Source organism: Pseudophryne corroboree, chromosome 1 (assembly GCF_028390025.1).
Source record: "Pseudophryne corroboree isolate aPseCor3 chromosome 1, aPseCor3.hap2, whole genome shotgun sequence".
In the NCBI taxonomy this organism is placed as follows: domain Eukaryota; kingdom Metazoa; phylum Chordata; class Amphibia; order Anura; family Myobatrachidae; genus Pseudophryne; species Pseudophryne corroboree.
This window is the reverse complement of record NC_086444.1, coordinates 552,401,613-552,420,239: the sequence shown is the minus strand read 5'-3', so window position 1 is coordinate 552,420,239 and position 18,627 is coordinate 552,401,613. Positions and strand designations below refer to the sequence as shown.

General features: G+C 51.7%; 1 long non-coding RNA gene across 1 annotated transcript; it reads left to right on the top strand.

Moving 5' to 3' along the window:
* The first annotated feature begins 279 nt into the window (after positions 1–279).
* On the top strand, positions 280–15,881 carry LOC134917274 (uncharacterized). The gene is made up of 3 exons (XR_010177414.1): positions 280–1,180; positions 3,076–3,129; positions 15,627–15,881. It is a non-coding gene; the product is annotated as an uncharacterized LOC134917274 (long non-coding RNA).
* The last annotated feature ends 2,746 nt before the right edge of the window (positions 15,882–18,627 follow it).

The following is an 18,627-nucleotide window of genomic DNA, read 5'->3' as shown; positions in this document are numbered from 1 at the left end:
GTAAAATATGCCCCATTTTAAAGATAGGGCTTTTCAATTTGTTGCGCCTGCGCAGTGGCCGCCAGCAGGGGGTGTACAGAGAGTAGCTTCACTTGAGTGGAGCAATATGGCTGATCACTCCTCACATAGCCAATTTATTTTGTGATTATAAAAATAATTAGATCTATATGTATTATACAAAATGATTGGGGGGTGTTTTGGGACTGAGTGGATGCTGTCTGAGTCTTTTTGTAGCTATGGTGTCGTGTCAGTAAAAATATATTACATCCGTATTGTGCTGTGAGCGTGGCCAGGCAGTTTAGATGACGTCACTTAATTTATTCATGTGTGTGCCGCAATGCCAGATGGGGCGGCAAATTCAAATGTGCTCTTCTACTCTATGTGACTGTGTACATTGCTGCCTGGCCGGCCGCCCTGTTACTGCTGCACCTGAAGCTGCCACACAGTAGCAGCAGCACAGGACATGTGACAGGAAGACAGAGCGGGCAGCTAGTCGCCCCTGCCTGTCCCCATCACGATTGCCTCTCAGCAGTGACAACCTCGGCAGAGTGTTCCTGGACGAGGCTCCCAGCAGCGCTGTGCACTAGTGATTCATGCGCTCGCTGGGACCGGTGCAAAGACTGCAGTTCGCCGGCGGGTAGCCTGATCTGTGTAACCCGCTGGATCTGCAGTGACTGGCTTCCACTACCTGCGGAGGCATGAGAATCGGAGGTTACCAGCAGCTACTGGGGATCCTCTGTGACCCTATCTCCCGCTCTATGCTCCTCCTCTACCTGACACCAATGTGCTCCAAGAGTCGGGAGGGCACCGGCCACCTGTACCGCCCCCTGCTGATGACAGTATTTTGGGTGTGGGTGGGTTACTATGGTGCGAGTGCCGGGCAGGAGGCACAGGACACATGCCCACTGTCAGCGCTCGTCATATGCTCCAGAGTCCTGGCCCTAGCTATAGGCAACTACCTAGGACATGGGGAAATCCTAGGGCCTGCAGAGCAGCACGGCATACTACTGTCAGTGTCAGCACAGCTGTGAAAGTGAAACTACAGAGGAGTCCGATCAGGGGGCGTGGCTACACGGGTCACTGCTGCCTTCCTGCAATGTGGGAAACTGAGGGGAGGAATGGCTCTGAGCTGCAATACTGGACATTGTGATATGCTGCCATGTAATTGTCATGTGTTAAGGTAAGGGAGGCACCATCTATAAGTGAACATGTATGTATAAGTGTGTGGCTGTGAGTATATATGTGTATAAGTGTGTGGCTGTGAGTATATACGTGTATAAGTGTGTGGCTGTGAGTATATATGTGTATAAGTGTGGCTGTGTGTATATATGTGTATAAGTGTGTGGCTGTGTGTATATATGGGTATAGGTGTGTGGCTGTGTGTATAGGTGTGTGGCTGTGTGCATATATGGGTATAAGTGTGTGGCTGTGTGTATATATGTGTATAAGTGTGTGGCTGTGAGTATATATGTGTATAAGTGTGTGGCTGTGTGCATATATGGGTATAAGTGTGTGGCTGTGTGTATAAGTGTGTGACTGTATATTTGTACAGCTGTGTGTGTGTGTGTGTGTGTGTGTGTATATATATATATGTGTGTGTGTGTATAAATGTACGGCTGTGTGCATATATGGGTATAGGTATATGCGGATGTATGATTGCGTCAGAGTACGGATGTATAAGTGCACCAGCGTGCGGCAGTATGAGAGCGTCAGCGTGCGGCAGTATGAGAGCGTCAGCGTGCGGCAGTATGAGAGCGTCAGCGTGCGGCAGTATGAGAGCGTCAGCGTGCGGCAGTATGAGAGCGTCAGCGTGCGGCAGTATGAGAGCGTCAGCGTGCGGCAGTATGAGAGCGTCAGCGTGCGGACGTATGAGAGCGTCAGCGTGCGGACGTATGAGAGCCTCAGCGTGCGGACGTCTGAGAGCGTCAGCGTGCGGACGTCTGAGAGCGTCAGCGTGCGGACGTCGAGAGCGTCAGCGCGCGGACGTCTGAGAGCGTCAGCGCGCGGACGTCTGAGAGCGTCAGCGCGCGGACGTCTGAGAGCGTCAGCGCGCGGACGTCTGAGAGCGTCAGCGCGCGGACGTCTGAGAGCGTCAGCGCGCGGACGTCTGAGAGCGTCAGCGCGCGGACGTCTGAGAGCGTCAGCGCGCGGACGTCTGAGAGCGTCAGCGCGCGGACGTCTGAGAGCGTCAGCGCGCGGACGTATGTGCGGTGAGCGGACGTATGAGAGCGTCAGTGAGCGGACGTATGGGAGCGTCAGTGTGCGGACGTATGAGAGCGTCAGTGTGCGGATGTATGAATGTAAGAGCATCAGCGTGCGGTTGTTTGAGAGCGTCAGCGTGTGGATGTATGAGAGCGTCAGCGTGCGGATGTATGAGCGCGTCAGCGTGCGGATGTATGAAAGCGTCAGCGTGCGGATGTATGAGAGCGTCAGCGTGCGGATGCATGAGAGCGTCAGCGTGCGGATGCATGAGAGCGTCGGCGTGCGGATGCATGAGAGCGTCGGCGTGCGGATGCATGAGAGCGTCGGCGTGCGGATGCATGAGAGCGTCGGCGTGCGGATGCATGAGAGCGTCGGCGTGCGGATGCATGAGAGCGACAGCGTGCGGATGTATGAGAGCGTCAGCGTGCGGATGTATGAGAGCGTCAGCGTGCGGATGTATGAGAGAGTCAGCGTACGGATGTATGAGAGAGTCAGCGTACGGATGTATGAGAGAGTCAGCGTACGGATGTATGAGAACGTCAGTGTGTGGATGTATGAGAGATGCAGTGTACGGATGTATGAGAGCGGCAGTGTACGGATGTATGAGAGCGGCAGTGTACGGGTGTAGGGATGTACAGCAGCGCCGTAACTACGTGTGTGCCATTGGTAGTAAGCGCCGCTGCAGCAGTCCCCTCTCCTTCAGCATTGGCTGCCCGGCGCTGCTGTGAATGCTGGGATGCGCTTCCCTCATCCCAGCATTCACAGCAGCGGCCAGCCAATACGGAAGGAGAGGGGACTGCTGCAGCGGTCTACTACCAATTACATAGCGCTGCAGCGGCTCCTGTCCCCCTCCCTCCTCCTCCTTCTTCCCAGCAGCTGCCCGGGATCTGCCACCACGAGGAGCCTGACTGCCAGCGAGGAGAGATGGTAAGTATTTATCTCTCTCTCTCTCTCTCTCTCTCTCTCTAATATGTCCTAGAGGATGCTGAGGACTCCAAAAGGACCATGGGGTATAGACGGGATCCGCAGGAGACATGGGCACTTTAAGACTTTAAATGGGTGTGAACTGGCTCCTCCCTCTATGCCTCAGTTAGATTCTGTGCCCAGAGAGACTGGACACACACTAGGGGAACTCTACAGAGTTTCTCTAGAAAAGACTTTTGTTAGGTTTATTATTTTCAGGGAGCACTATTGGCAACAGGCTCCCTGCATCGTGGAGCCGCGCCGCTGTCCCCCTCACAGAGCCTGAAGAAAGAAGCCGGGTGAGTAACATAAGCAAAGAAGACTTCAGTGAAGGCGGCAGAAGACTTCAGATCTTCGGAGGTATCACGCAGCGGTCACGCTGCACGCCATTCCTCCCACACACAAGCGGCACTAAATGGGTGCAGGGCGCAGGGGGGGCGCCCTGGGCAGCAATTAAACCTCTTTTAAGGACAGGCACAGCAGTATACAGTGCATAGGCACTGTATACAGACCCCCGCCAGTATAAATAAAAGGGGGACACTAGCGCGCCATTTAGGGGGCGGGGCTTCGTCCTCCAGCTCTAATCAGCGCCATTTTCTCTTCACAGCAAGCTGGTCATGGCCCTTCACTTCTGTCACAAGTAACAGGGTGCAAAAACAGGGGCGGTGCACAGCAAATTTGGTGTTGTATATATTTATATATAAAAGTGCTGCTAGGTCTGGGACATTGTATATTCCTTCAGACCGGGTGAGGCGCTGGTCGTCAGCTGGCATACTTTCTCTCTGAAGGACCTTACTGTGGGTCTGTCCCCTATAGCCCAGTGTGTTAGTGGGTGTCGGTACGTGTGTGTCGACATGTCTGAGGCTGAATGCTCTTCCCAGGAGGAAGCTGGTGTGGGGGCGGAACAGAATGTGGGAGTAAATCTGTCCGCACCGCCGACTGCTGATTGGGTAGATATCTGGAGTGTCTTAAATGCATGTGTGGCTTTGTTGCATAAAAGATTAGACAAATCTGAGTCTCAGAACCAAGCATGGAGACAATCAATGGGAGATGTTTTGTCACAAACTCAGACCCCCTCGGGGTCACAGAAATGTTCGTTTACCCAGATAGCAGACACAGATACAGCCACGGATTCGGACTCCAGTGTCGACTATAGTGATGTCAAATTGAATCCTAAACTGGCTAAGAGCATTCAGTACATGATTGTGGCAATAAGGGACGTATTACATATCCCTGAGACAAGGGTCTGTATGTATAAGGGAAAGAAACCTGAGGTAACATTTCCTCCCTCTCATGAACTGAATACTCTTTTTGAAAGGGCTTGGGAAAATCCTGATAAAAAGTTACTGATTCCCAAGAGAATTTCTATGGCATATACTTTTCCCTCTGAGGATAGGGTAAGGTGGGAATCCTCACCCACGGTGGACAAAGCTCTAGCACGGTTGTCCAAGAAGGTGGTGCTACCGTCCCCTGACACTGCAGTCCTAAAGGATCCTGCGGATCGTAAGCAGGAAACTACCTTGAAATCTATTTATGTCACTATGGGTATGCTGCTCAGGCCGGCCGTGGCATCGGCATGGGTGAGTAGCGCTATTGAAAAGTGGGCAGATACCTTGTCATCTGAAATAGACACCATGGATAGGGATAGCGTGCATTTGAAGCTGGGTCATATTAGGGACGCAGCGGTCTATTTAAAGGAGGCTGCGAGAGATATTGGCCTCTTGGGATCAAGGGCCAATGCCATGGCAATCTCAGCTAGGAGAGCGTTGTGGACTCATCAATGGAATGGTGATGCTGACTCTAAAAAGGCTATGTAGGCTCTGCCCTATAAAGGTGGCGTTTTGTTTGGTGAAGGCCTCGCGGACCTGGTATCTACAGCTACTGCGGGTAAGTCATCTTTTCTACCTTTTGTCCCTCCACAGCAAAAGAAAACGCCTCAGTATCAGATGCAGTCCTTTCGGTCTAATAAATTCAAAAAAGGACGAGGGTCCTCCTTCCTTGCCGCTAGAGGTAAGGGAAGGGGAAAAAGATCGCCGGCTGTGGCAAGCCCCCAGGAGAAGAAGTCCTCCCTGGCTTCTACCAAGTCCACCGCATGACGCTGGGGATTCGCTGCGGGAGTCCGCACCAGTGGGGGCACGTCTTCAGCTCTTCAGTCGGATCTGGGCTCAATCAGGCATGGATCCTTGGGTGCTGGAAATTGTGACCCAAGGGTACAAACTGGAGTTTCAAGACGGGCCCCCTCACCGATTTTTCAAATCGGTCTTGCCAGCTTCTCTTCTGGAAAGGGAAGTAGTGTGCGCTGCAATACAAAAGCTATGTCAACAACAAGTCATTGTCGCGGTACCCCCGTCACAACGGGGAGAAGGGTTTTATTCACGCCTGTTCGTGGTCCCAAAGCCGGATGGCTCGGTCAGACCGATTCTGAACTTAAAATCCCTCAATCTGTATTTGAAAGATTCAAATTCAAAATGGAATCTCTCCGAGCAGTGATATCCAGTCTGGAAGGGGGGATTTTATGGTGTCAGTCGATGTTTACCTACATGTCCACATATATACTCCACATCAATCTTACCTGAGGTTTGCTGTTCAGGATTGTCATTACCAATTTCAGACGTTGCCGTTTGGGCTTTCCATGGCTCCGAGGATTTTCACTAAAGTAATGGCGGAAATGATGGTGCTCCTGCGAAAGCACGGTGTCACAATTATCCCGTACTTGGACGATCTCCTGATAAAGGCGAGATCAAAGGAGCAGTTACTAAGAAACGTTGCGCTCTCCCTGACAGTGCTGCAACAACATGGTTGGCTCCTGAATTTGCCAAAGTCACAGTTGGTTCCGACAACACGGATGTCATTCTTGGGCATGATTCTGGACACGGACCTGCAGAGAGTTTTTCTCCCGGTGGAAAAAGCTCTGGAAATCCAGAACATGGTCAAAGGGATTCTGAAACCGGCAAGAGTGTCGATTCATCAATGTACTCAGGTGCTGGGGAAGATGGTGGCGGCCTACGAGGCCATTCCGTTTGGCAGTTCCATGCCAGGGTGTTTCAGTGGAACCTGTTGGACCTGTTGGACAAGTGGTTCGGGTCTCACCTGCACATGCACTGGAAAACAAGCCTATCTTCCAGGAACAGAGTTTCTCTCCTGTGGTGGCTCCAAAGTTCTCACCTCCTAGGGGGACGCTGGTTCGGGATCCAGGATTGGATCCTGGTGACCACGGATGCAAGTCTCCGAGGCTGGGGAGCGGTCACACAGAGGGAAATTTTCCATGGAAAATGGTCAAGCCAGGAAGCTTGTCTGCACATAAACATTCTGGAATTAAGAGCCATCTACAACGGCCTTCTACAAGCGGAACATCTCCTGTTGGACAACATAACAGCAGTGGCGTACATAAACCACCAAGGCGGAACAAGAAGCAGAGCAGCGATGGCGGAGGCCACAAGAGTTCTCCGCTGGGCGGAAAAACATACAGGCGCTCTCTCGGCGGTCTTCATTCGAGGCGTGGACAACTGGAAAGCAGATTTCCTCAGCAGACACGATCTCCATCTGGAGAGTGGGGTCTTCATCAAGAGGTCTTTGCAGAAGTGACAAGTCATTGGGGAATTCCTCAAATAGACATGATGGCGTCTCGCCTCAACAAGAAACTTCAGAGATATTGTTCCAGGTTGAGGGACCCTTAAGCCAGTGCGGTGGACGCCCTGGTGACGCCCTGGGTGTTTCAGTCGGTCTATGTGTTTCCTCCACTACCACTCATTCCAAAGGTGATAAGCCTCATAAGAAGAACAGGGGTTCAGGCGATACTCTTTGTTCCAGATTGGCCACGGAGGGCCTGGTATCCGGATCTTCAGGAACTGCTCATAGCAGATCCCTGGCCTCTTCCTCTAAGAGAGGATCTGTTACAGCAAGGGCCGGTTGCGTTTGACGGCATGGCGGTTGAACGCCAGATCTTAGCCCGGAAGGGTATTCCCGGTGAAGTCATCCCTACACTGCTTAAATCAAGAAAGGAGGTAACGACGAAGAATTATCACTGTATTTGGAGAAAATACGTGTCTTGGTGTGAAGCCAAGAAGGCTCTTACAGAAGAATTTTAGCTGGGTCGTTTTCTACATTTTTTGCAGGCCAGTGTGGATGCGGGCCTAAAGTTGGGCTCCATTAAAGTCCATATTTCGGCCTTATCGATTTCCTTTCAAAAAGAATTGGCCTCCCTTCCGGAAGTTCAGACTTTCGTGAAGGGTGTGCTGCACATCCAACCTCCATTTGTGCCCCCGGTGGCACCATGGGACCTTAACGTGGTGTTGCAGTTCCTTATGTCACATTGGTTTGAACCTTTACAGAAGGTTGAGTTAAAATTCCTCACTTGGAAAGTGGTCATGCTATTGGCCTTGGCATCCGCAAGAATTAGTGGCCTTGTCTCACAAGAGTCCCTATTTGATCTGCCATGTGGATAGAGCGGAATTACGAACTCGTCAACAATTTCTACCAAAGGTGGTTTCTTCATTTCACATGTACCAACCTATTGTGGTGCTTGTGGCTACTGAAGCTTTGGCTGATTCAAATTCTCTCGATGTAGTCAGAGCTTTGAAGATTTATGTCGCCAGAATAGCTCGTATTAGGAAAACATAGGCACTGTTTGTCCTGTATGCTCCCAACAAGATTGGGGCTCCTGCTTCTAAACAGACTATTGCACGTTGGATATGTAATACGATTCAGCATGCGCATTCTATGGCTGGATTGCCGTTACCGAAATCGGTGAAGGGCCATCGGTGAAGTGACAGAACGGGACCCGGGAACGGAGGAGACCGGCTGCTGCAGGAGAAGCGCGCGGACTGAAGGAGAAGGAAGACGCGGCGGACTGAAGGAGACGGAGGACGCGGACACAGAGGACCAGGCCTGAGGTTGTGGAAGGAAGAGACGCGGTCACCGGCGGCAGGTAGTTACCTGCCCCCGGCGGTAAGTGTAAAACACACAGCCTATGACCACACAACCCAGAGCCGCACATAAGAGGGGACTGACAGGCGGGACGCCGCACTAGTCATACCCCAAACATTCAAATAGGACGCAGTTCAGAGGGCACATAGGCATCCACCACACCTATGGTAAAGGTGACCCACAGGGTACACCTGACATTTACCTGAGCTGGGGTCCAATCGGTATACCAATAGGAAGGTATACCTTGCAAAGGGTAGTCTGCAGGACACACCTGACAGTGGTGAAGGAACTGTGGGACAAGGACCAAACACAATATTGAAATTAGGATGCTGACCTAATCATATCTAATTTACAAATAAAGAGTTCAGATAGAAACCATATCAGATTGATCATTGGTGCAAAACCTACAATCAGGCGCAAACAGTCAACACAATCACTTATCCAAGTACCACTCCCATCCCGCAATACCCTATATTCCCATTTTTCCCTTATATCCCCCCCAGAGCGCGCTGACCATGCCAAATCATACCAGAAAGGTGGGCTCATCTTGCGCGGCTGCCCGAGGGGTCTCGGCGTTATAGCTTTGCCGAGTAGCTACTTGGTCGGGTTCAAACACTTTTGCAAAATTCTACAAGTTTGATACCCTGGCTGATGAGGACCTCATGTTTGCTCAATCGGTGCTGCAGAGTCATCCGCACTCTCCCGCCCGTTCTGGAGCTTTGGTATAATCCCCATGGTCCTTTTGGAGTCCCCAACATCCTCTAGGACATAGGAGAAAATAGGATTTTAATACCTACCGGTAAATCCTTTTCTCTTAGTCCATAGAGCATGCTGGGCGCCCGTCCCAGTGCGGACTTTGGGGGTCATTCCGAGTTGATCGCTCGTTGTTTTTTTCCGCAACGGAGCGATCAGTCGCTAACGCGCATGCACAATGTCCGCAGTGCGACTGCGCCAAGTAATTTTGCTATGCAGTTAGGTATTTTACTCACGGCATTACGAGGATTTTTCTTCGTTCTGATGATTGGAGTGTGATTGACAGGAAGTGGGTGTTACTGGGCGGAAACTGAGCGTTTTATGGGTGTGTGTGAAAAAACGCTGACGTATTTTTTAAAAACGCGGGAGTGGCTGGAGAAACGGGGGAGTGCCTGGGCGAACGCTGGGCGTATTTGTGACGTCAAACAGGTACGATACTGACTGAACTGATCGCAATGGCAGAGTAAGTCTCGAGCTACTCAGAAACTGCTAAGAAGTGTGCTAATCGCAATATTGCGAATCCGTCGTTCGCAATTCTAAGAAGCTAAGATTCACTCCCAGTAGGCGGCGGCTTAGCGTGTGTAATGCTGCTAAAAGCAGCTTGCGAGCGTACAACTCGGAATGACCTCCACTATCTGCAGTTCTTGCTATAGTTATTGCTTATGTTACACAAAAGTTCTGTTTCAGTTGTGATCAGCCTGTTGCTGATTTTGGTTCATTCCGTTAACTGGTATTTGGTTAAAAGCCATGTTGTACGGTGTGTTGTGGTGTGAGCTGGTATGTATCTCACCCTTAGTTAACAAAAATCCGTTTCCTCAAAATGTCCGTCTCCCTGGGCACAGTTCCTATAACGGAGGTCTGGAGGAGGAGCATAGAGGGAGGAGCCAGTTCACACCCATTTGAAGTCTTAAAGTGCCCATGTCTCCTGCGGATCCCGTCTATACCCCATGGTCCTTTTGGAGTTCCCAGCATCCTCTACGGACTAAGAGAAAAGGATTTACCGGTAGGTATTAAAATCCATTTCTCTAACGTCCTAAGTGGATCTGGGGACTTCGTAAGGACAATGGGGAATAGACGGGCTCCGCAGGAGATAGGGCACTCTAGAAAAGAATTAGGTCTACTGGTGTGCACTGGCTCCTCCCTCTATGTCCCTCCTCCAGACCTCAGTTAGAATCTGTGCCCGAACGAGAAGGGTGCACCTTAGTGAGCTCTCCAGAGCTTGCTGAGAAAGAAAAGTATTTTGTTAGGTTTTTTATTTTCAGAGAGCTTCTGCTGGCAACAGACTTTCTGCTACGTGGGACTGAGGGGAGAGAAGCAAACCTTACCAACTGCGGGATATGTTGCGCTTCTTAGGCTACTGGACACCATTAGCTCCAGAGGGATCGAACACAGGTACTAACCATTGGCGGTCCGATCCCAGAGCCACGCCGCCGTCCCCGTCGCAGAGCCAGAAGCAAGAAGCACGGCGTAGATGAAGAAATCGGCGGCAGAAGACTTCAGTCTTCAAACAAGGTAGCGCACAGCACTGCAGCTGTGCGCCATTGCTCCCACAGCACACCACACACTCCGGTCACTGTAGGGCGCAGGGGGGGGCGCCCTGGGCAGCAATAAGGTACCTTTGGCAAAAGTAAGCAGACATACAGGTAGGCACTGTATGTCTGCATGAGCCCCCGCCATTTTTTTCACACAAAATCGCGGGACAGAAAGCCACCAAGAAGGGGGCGGGGCTTCTTCCTCAGCACTCACCAGCGTAATTTTCTCTTCACAGCTCCGCTGGAAGGAAGCTCCCCAGACTCTCCCCTGCAGAATCACGGTTGAGGGGTGAAAAAAGAGGGGGGGGCACATAAATTTAGGCGCAAAACAGATAATACAGCAGCTACTGGGTAAACACTGAGTTACTGTGTTTTTTCCTGGGTCATATAGCGCTGGGGTGTGTGCTGGCAAACTCTCTCTCTGTCTCTCCGAGGGGCCTGGTGGGGGAATTGTCTTCAAAAGAGCTTCCTCTGTGTGTATGGTGTGTCGGTACGCGTGTGTCGACATGTTTGACGAGGAAGGCTATGTGGAGGCGGAGCGGGAGGAAATGAGTGTGGTGTCGCCGCAGCCGGTGCCGACACCGGATTCGATGGATATGTGGAAGGTTTTAAATGAGAATGTTAATTCCTTACATAAAAGGCTAGATAAAGCAGAAGCCTTGGGACAGTCTGATCTTGCTACGCAGGGGCCGTCAGGGTCTCAAAAGCGTCCACTATCCCAGGTTGTTGACACAGATATCGACACGGAGTCTGACTCTAGCGTCGATGATGAGGAGGCCAGATTACAACCTAAAATGGCCAAAGCTATAAGATATATGATTATAGCTATGAAGGAGGTGTTACACATCTCTGAGGAAAGCCCTGTCCCTGAGAAGAGAGATAATATGTTTGGGGAAAAGAGACAAGTGGTGACCTTTCCCCCGTCTCATGAATTAAATGAGTTATGTGAGAAATCGTGGGAATCACCAGATAAGAAACTGCTGATCCCCAAAAGGATGCTAATGGCGTACCCCTTCCCGCCATCGGACAGGTTACGCTGGGAATCCGCCCCGAGGGTAGACAAAGCGTTGACACGCTTGTCTAAACAGGTGGCGCTACCGTCACAGGATACGGCAGCCTTAAAAGATCCTGCAGATAGAAAGCAGGAAGCTATCCTAAGGTCCATATACACACATTCGGGTACCGTGCTTAGACCGGCCATTGCGTCGGCATGGATGTGTAGTGCTGTAGCAGCATGGGCAGATATGTTATCTGAAGAGATGGAAACCCTGGACAAGGATACTATATTACTGACACTGGGGCATATAAAAGACACTGTCCTGTATATGAGGGATGCTCAGAGGGACATTGCCATGCTGAGCTCTAGGATAAATGCTATGTCGATTTCAGCCAGAAGGGGCCTGTGGACTCGACAATGGACAGGTGATGCCGACTCTAAGCGGCACATGGAGGTTTTGCCTTACAAGGGTGTGGAATTATTTGGGGAAGGTCTGTCGGACTTAGTGGCCACAGCTACGGCTGGAAAGTCAAATTTTCTACCATTTATTCCATCACAACCTAAGAAAGCATCGTATTATCAAATGCAGTCCTTTCGTTCACAGAAGGGTAAGAAAGTCCGAGGTGCGTCCTTTCTTGCCAGAGGCAAGGGTAGAGGAAGGAAGCTGCATAACACAGCTAGTTCCCAGGAACAGAAGTCCTCCCCGGCTTCAACTAAGTACACCGCATGACGCTGGGGCTCCACAGGTGGAGCCAGGGTCGGTGGGGGCGCGTCTCCGAAATTTCAGCCACCAGTGGGTTCGCTCACAGGCGGATCCCTGGGTTATACAGATAGTATCCCAGGGGTACAGGCTGGAATTTGAAGAGATACCCCTCGCCGCTTCCTCAAATCGGCTCTGCCAACGTCCCCCATAGAAAGGGAGTTGGTGGTAACTGCGATTCACAAATTGTATCTCCAGCAGGTGGTGGTGGAGGTCCCCCCCCCCCCTCTTCAACGGGGGAGAGGGTATTATTCCACAATGTTTGTGGTACCGAAACCGGACGGTTTGGTCAGGCCCATTTTGAACTTAAAATCCCTGAACGTTTACCTGAAAAGGTTCAAGTTCAAGATGGAATCGCTGAGAGCAGTCATTGCGAGCCTGGAAGAAGGGGATTTTATGGTGTCGCTGGACATAAAGGATGCTTACCTGCATGTCCCGATTTATCCACCTCATCAGGAATACCTCAGGTTGGTGGTACAGGATTGTCACTACCAATTCCAGACGTTGTCGTTTGGTCTCTCCATGGCACCGAGAATATTTACCACGGTAATGGCAGAAATGATGGTGATCCTGCGAAAGCAAGGAATCACAATTATCCCGTACTTGGACGATCTCCTTATAAAGGCGAGGTCCAGCGAACAGTTGCTGATCAGTGTATCACGCTCTCAGGAGGTGTTACAGCAACACGGCTGGGTTCTGAATATCCCAAAGTCGCAGTTGATCCCTACGACTCGTCTGCCCTTCCTGGGCATGATTCTGGACACAGACCAGAAGAGGGTTTATCTCCCGACTGAGAAGGCTCAGGAGCTCATGACCTTAGTCAGAGACTTATTAAAACAAAGACAGGTGTCAGTGCATCAATGCACGCGAGTCCTGGGAAAGATGGTGGCATCATACGAGGCCATTCCCTTCGGCAGGTTCCATGCGAGGACCTTTCAATGGGATCTGTTGAACAAGTGGTCCGGATCACATCTACAGATGCAGCGGCTGATCACCCTATCCCCCAGGGCAAGGGTGTCTCTGCTGTGGTGGCTGCAGAGTGCTCACCTTCTCGAGGGCCGAAGATTCGGCATTCAGGACTGGGTCCTTGTGTCCACGGATGCGAGCCTCCGAGGGTGGGGAGCAGTCACGCAGGGAAGAAATTTCCAAGGCCTGTGGTCAAGTCAGTAGACTTGTCTGCCCATAAACATCCTGGAAATAAGGGCCATATACAACGCCCTAAGTCAGGCAGTAAACCTGCTTCGAGACAAATCGGTGCTGATTCAATCAGACATCACCGCAGTGGCTCATGTAAACCGTCAAGGCGGCACAAGGAGCAGGGTGGCGATGACAGAAGCCACCAGGATTCTTCGTTGGCAGGAGAATCATGTAAGAGCACGGTCAGCAGTGTTTATCCCGGGAGTGGACAACTGGGAAGCAGACTTCCTCAGCAGGCACGACCTCCACCCCGGAGAATGGGTACTTCATCCAGAAGTCTTCACACAGGTGTCAGACCGGTGGGAACTGCCACAAGTGGACATGATGGCGTCCCGTCTAAACAAAAAGTTACAGCGGTATTGCGCCAGGTCAAGGGACCCTCAGGCGATAGCTGTGGACTCACTAGTGACACCGTTTGTGTTCCAGTCGGTTTATGTGTTTCCCCCTCTTCCTCTCATACCCAAGGTACAGAGAATCATAAGAAGAAGAGGAGTGAGAACAATTCTCATTGTTCCGGATTGGCCAAGAAGAGTTTGGTATCCGGATCTGCAAGAAATGCTCACAGAGGACCCATGTTCTCTGCCCTTAAGACAGGATCTGTTACAACAGGGGCCCTGTCTGTTCCAAGACTTACCGTGGCTGCGTTTGACGGAATGGCGGTTGAACGCCGGATCCTAGCAGAAAAGGGGATTCCGGATGAGGTTATTCCTACGCTTATAAAGGCTCGGAAGGTTGTAACGTCTAAGCATTATCACCGTATATGGCGAAAATATGTTGCTTGGTGTGAAGCCCGGAGGGCTCCTACAGAGGAATTCCAGCTGGGCCGGTTCCTTCATTTCCTACAATCCGGAGTGTCTTTGGGCCTAAAATTGGGATCCATTAAGGTCCAGATTTCGGCCCTATCCATTTTCTTTCAAAAAGAACTGGCAGCTCTTCCTGAAGTTCAGACCTTTGTGAAGGGAGTGCTGCATATACAGCCCCCGTTTGTGCCTCCAGTGGCACCTTGGGATCTTAACGTGGTGTTGGGTTTCCTAAAATCACACTGGTTTGAACCACTAAAAACTGTGGAGTTAAAATATCTCACGTGGAAGGTGGTTATGCAGCTGGCTCTGGCCTCAGCCAGGCATGTGTCGGAATTGGCGGCTTTGTCACATAAAAGCCCCTATCTGGTTTTTCATATGGACAGGGCAGAATTGCGGACCCGTCCACAATTTCTGCCCAAGGTGGTGTCATCATTTCATATGAACCAACCTATTGTGGTGCCTGTGGCTACAGGGGACTTGGAGGATTCCGAGTTACTAGATGTAGTGCGGGCTTTGAAGATTTATGTGACCAGAACGGCCAAGGTCAGGAAAATGGAGTCGCTGTTTATCCTGTATGCATCCAATAAGTTGGGTGCTCCTGCTTCAAAGCAGACTATTGCTCGCTGGATCTGTAACACGATTCAGCAGGCTCATTCTGCGGCTGGATTGCCGCCTCCGAAATCAGTAAAGGCCCATTCCACAAGTAAGGTGGGCTTCTTCTTGGGCGGCTGCCCGAGGGGTCTTGGCATTACAACTTTACCGAGCAGCTACTTGGTCGGGATCAAACACATTTGCAAAGTTCTACAGGTTTGATACCCTAGCTGAGGAGGACCTTGAGTTTGCTCATTCGGTGCTGCAGAGTCATCCGCACTCTCCCGCCCGTTTGGGTGCTTTGGTATAATCCACATGGTCCTTACGGAGTCCCCAGCATCCACTTAGAACATTAGAGAAAATAAGAATCTATTTCTCGTAGTCCGTAGTGGATGTTGGGCGCCCGTCCCAAGTGCGGACTTCTTCTGCAATACTGTATATAGTTATTGCTTAACAAAGGGTTACGTTATGTTACATCAGGTTATCTGATGTTTTGTATTGTTCATACTGTTAACTGGGTTTGGTTATCACAAGTTATACGGTGTGATTGGTGTGGCTGGTATGAGTCTTACCCTGGATTCCAAAATCCTTTCCTTGTAATGTTAGCTTGTCCGGGCACAGTTTCCTTAACTGAGGTCTGGAGGATGGACATAGAGGGAGGAGCCAGTGAACACCAGTAGACCTAATTCTTTTCTAGAGTGCCCTATCTCCTGCGGAGCCAGTCTATTCCCTATGGTCCTTACGGGGTCCCCAGCATCCACTACGGACTACGAGAAATAGATTTACCGGTGAGTAAAATCTTATTTTTTGCTATGTGTGTTTAGCTGTTTGTGTGTTTTGTCATATGTGTGTATGTATGTTTTGCTATATGTTTGTCTTTTACTATGTGAGTGTATATACAGGGCCGGCCTGACCATTACATCGCGGAGAGTACCATATGTGGAGGGTGCTGCTGCTGCCTTCTCATGTCCTCCCGAGGTGTGCTCGCACACCTGCTGCACTGCTTAAAGAGAGAGCCTGGATCACAGGGTGAGGTGAGTGGGGAGCCAGGGAGGGAAACCACTGGGACAGGGTCGCACACTGCGGACGCCATCTTTCTGCACCTCTGCCTTAGTCACTCTATACCTGTCACCCACTATCTCCCTGTCAGCCCTGTCTCAGTCAAAGTATAGATAGCGTGGCGAGCCACCGTGCCCGCAGCATGGCAAGCCCGCAAGAGGCTCATTTGCGCTTGCCCAGCTGTCGGTATGCCGGCGGTCGGGATTCCGGCGCCGGTATGCTGGTCGACGGGAGCCCGGCCGCCAGCATACCCTGCTACACCCGGGCAAGCGCAAATGAGCCCTTTGTGGGCTCGCCACGCTGCACGCACGGTGGCTCGCCATGCTATCTATACTTTCTCCAGGGCGCTCATGGACCCCCAAGAGGGAGAAAAGATGTCGGTATGCCGGCGGTCGGGATTCCGGCGCCAGTATGTTGATCGTTAGGAGTCCGGCCACCGGCAAACAGAAGACCACCCCAGTCACCCACTGTCTCCCTGTCACCCCTGCCTCAGTCACCCACTATCTCCTTGTCTCTCCTGCCTCAGTCACCCACTATTTCCCTGTCATCCCTGCCTCAGTCACCCACTATTTCCTTGTCGCCCCTGCCTAGTGTTCACTCTAGGATTTTTTTAGGGCAGGGTGCTGATCACGGGGAGGGCACATTTTTCATTCGTGAGGGCACATTTTTCATTCGTGAGGGCACATTTTTAAGTTAGAAGGGCCAAATCAGGTACATACTATAATGCTTGGTGCTCCCATTCCTATAGGTGAAAGCATGGACAGTGCGCGCCGGAGGCGTGCAGCAAAAATTTAGGGGAGTTGTTTCGTGGGGAAGGGGCGTGACCACATAATAGTACCAAATCACATTATACCACACAATAGTGCTGCTTATACACATTGCACCAGGTAGAACCTCCTATACACACTGCGCCAGGTAGAGCACGTTATACATATTGCGCCAGATAGAGCACGTTATACACATTGCACCAGGTAGAACCTCCTATACACACTGCGGCAGGTAGAGCACGTTATACATATTGCGCCAGGTAGAGCACGTTATACACATTGCACCAGGTAGAACCTCCTATACACACTGCGCCAGGTAGAGCACGTTATACATATTGCGCCAGATAGAGCACGTTATACACATTGCACTAGGTAGAACCTCCTATACACACTGCGCCAGGTAGAGCACGTTATACATATTGCGCCAGGTAGAGCACGTTATACACATTGCGCCAGGTAGAGCACGTTATACACATTGCACCAGGTAGAGCACGTTATACACATTGCACCAGGTAGAACCTCCTATACACACTGCGCCAGGTAGAGCACGTTATACATATTGCGCCAGATAGAGCACGTTATACACATTGCACCAGGTAGAACCTCCTATACACACTGCGGCAGGTAGAGCACTGAGGCACACTGCACCAGGGAGAGAACACTGAGGCACACTGCACTAGGGAGAGAACACTGAGGCACACTGCACTAGGGAGAGAACGCTGAGGCACACTGCACTAGGGAGAGAACACTGAGGCACACTGCACTAGGGAGAGAACACTGAGGCACACTGCACCAGGGAGAGAACACTGAGGCACATTGCACCAGGGAGAGAACACTGAGGCACATTGCACCAGGGAGAGAACACTGAGGCACATTGCACCAGGGAGAGAACACTGAGGCACACTGTAACAGGGAGAGAACACTAGGAGGAAGGGGAGGACGGGCACAGGGCAGATGCAGAGCGGCACTCACAGTTGCGGAGGAAAGCGCTGTGCCGGGTCAGCGGGGTCGGTCTCTTGATGCTGACGGCGGAGCCCAGGTCAGCGCGCAGCGCCATGGTGAGGGGGAATCAAACCATGCCGGAGGACTGGCGGGAGACACCGCAGGCTCTGATTGGCTGCTCCTCCCCACTGCACGCTGGCCCTGTCTCCGCCTTCAGCTGAGAGCTATCAGCGCGGCGGGGGGGAGAAGTGCCAGCGCGGCGGGGGGGAGAAGTGCCAGCGCGGCGGGGGGGAGAAGTGACAGCGCGGCAGGGGAAAGAAGTGACAGCGCGGCGGGGGAAAGAAGTGACAGCGCGGCGGGGGGAGAAGAGCAGTCCTTAGCAGGGCGGCAGGGCGGGCACAAACGGGCAGGGCGGCATTCTGTCACTCAAAAAAGGGGCAGGGCGCAGCACCCTGCAAAAGAAGCTTAGAGTGAACACTACCTGCCTCAGTCACCAACTCTGCCTGTCACCCCTGTCTCAGTCACCCACTATCTCTCTGTCATACCGGCCTCAGTCATCTACTCTTTACTTGTCACCCCTGCCTCAGTCACCCACTATGTCCATGTCACCCCTGCCTCAGTCACCCTCTATGTCCATGTCACCCCTGCCTCAGTCACCCACTATGTCCATGTCACCCCTGCCTCAGTCACCCACTATGTCCATGTCACTCCTGCCTCAGTCACCCACTATCTCCCTGTCACCCCTGCCTCAGTCACCCACTCTCACCCTGCCTCAGTCACCAACTCTACCTGTCACCCCTGTTCAGTCACCAACTCTACCTGTCACCCCTGCCTCAGTCACCCACTATCTCCCTGTCCCCCTGGCCTCAGTCATATACTCTCTACTTGTCACCCCTGCCTCAGTCACCCACTATCTCCCTGTCACCCCTGCCTCAGTCACCCACTCTCACCCTGCCTCAGTCACCAACTCTACCTGTCACCCCTGTTCAGTCACCAACTCTACCTGTCACCCCTGCCTCAGTCACCCACTATCTCCCTGTCCCCCTGGCCTCAGTCACCCACTATCTCCCTGTCACCCCTGCCTCAGTCATCTACTCTCTACTTGTCACCCCTGCCTCAGTCACCCACTATGTCC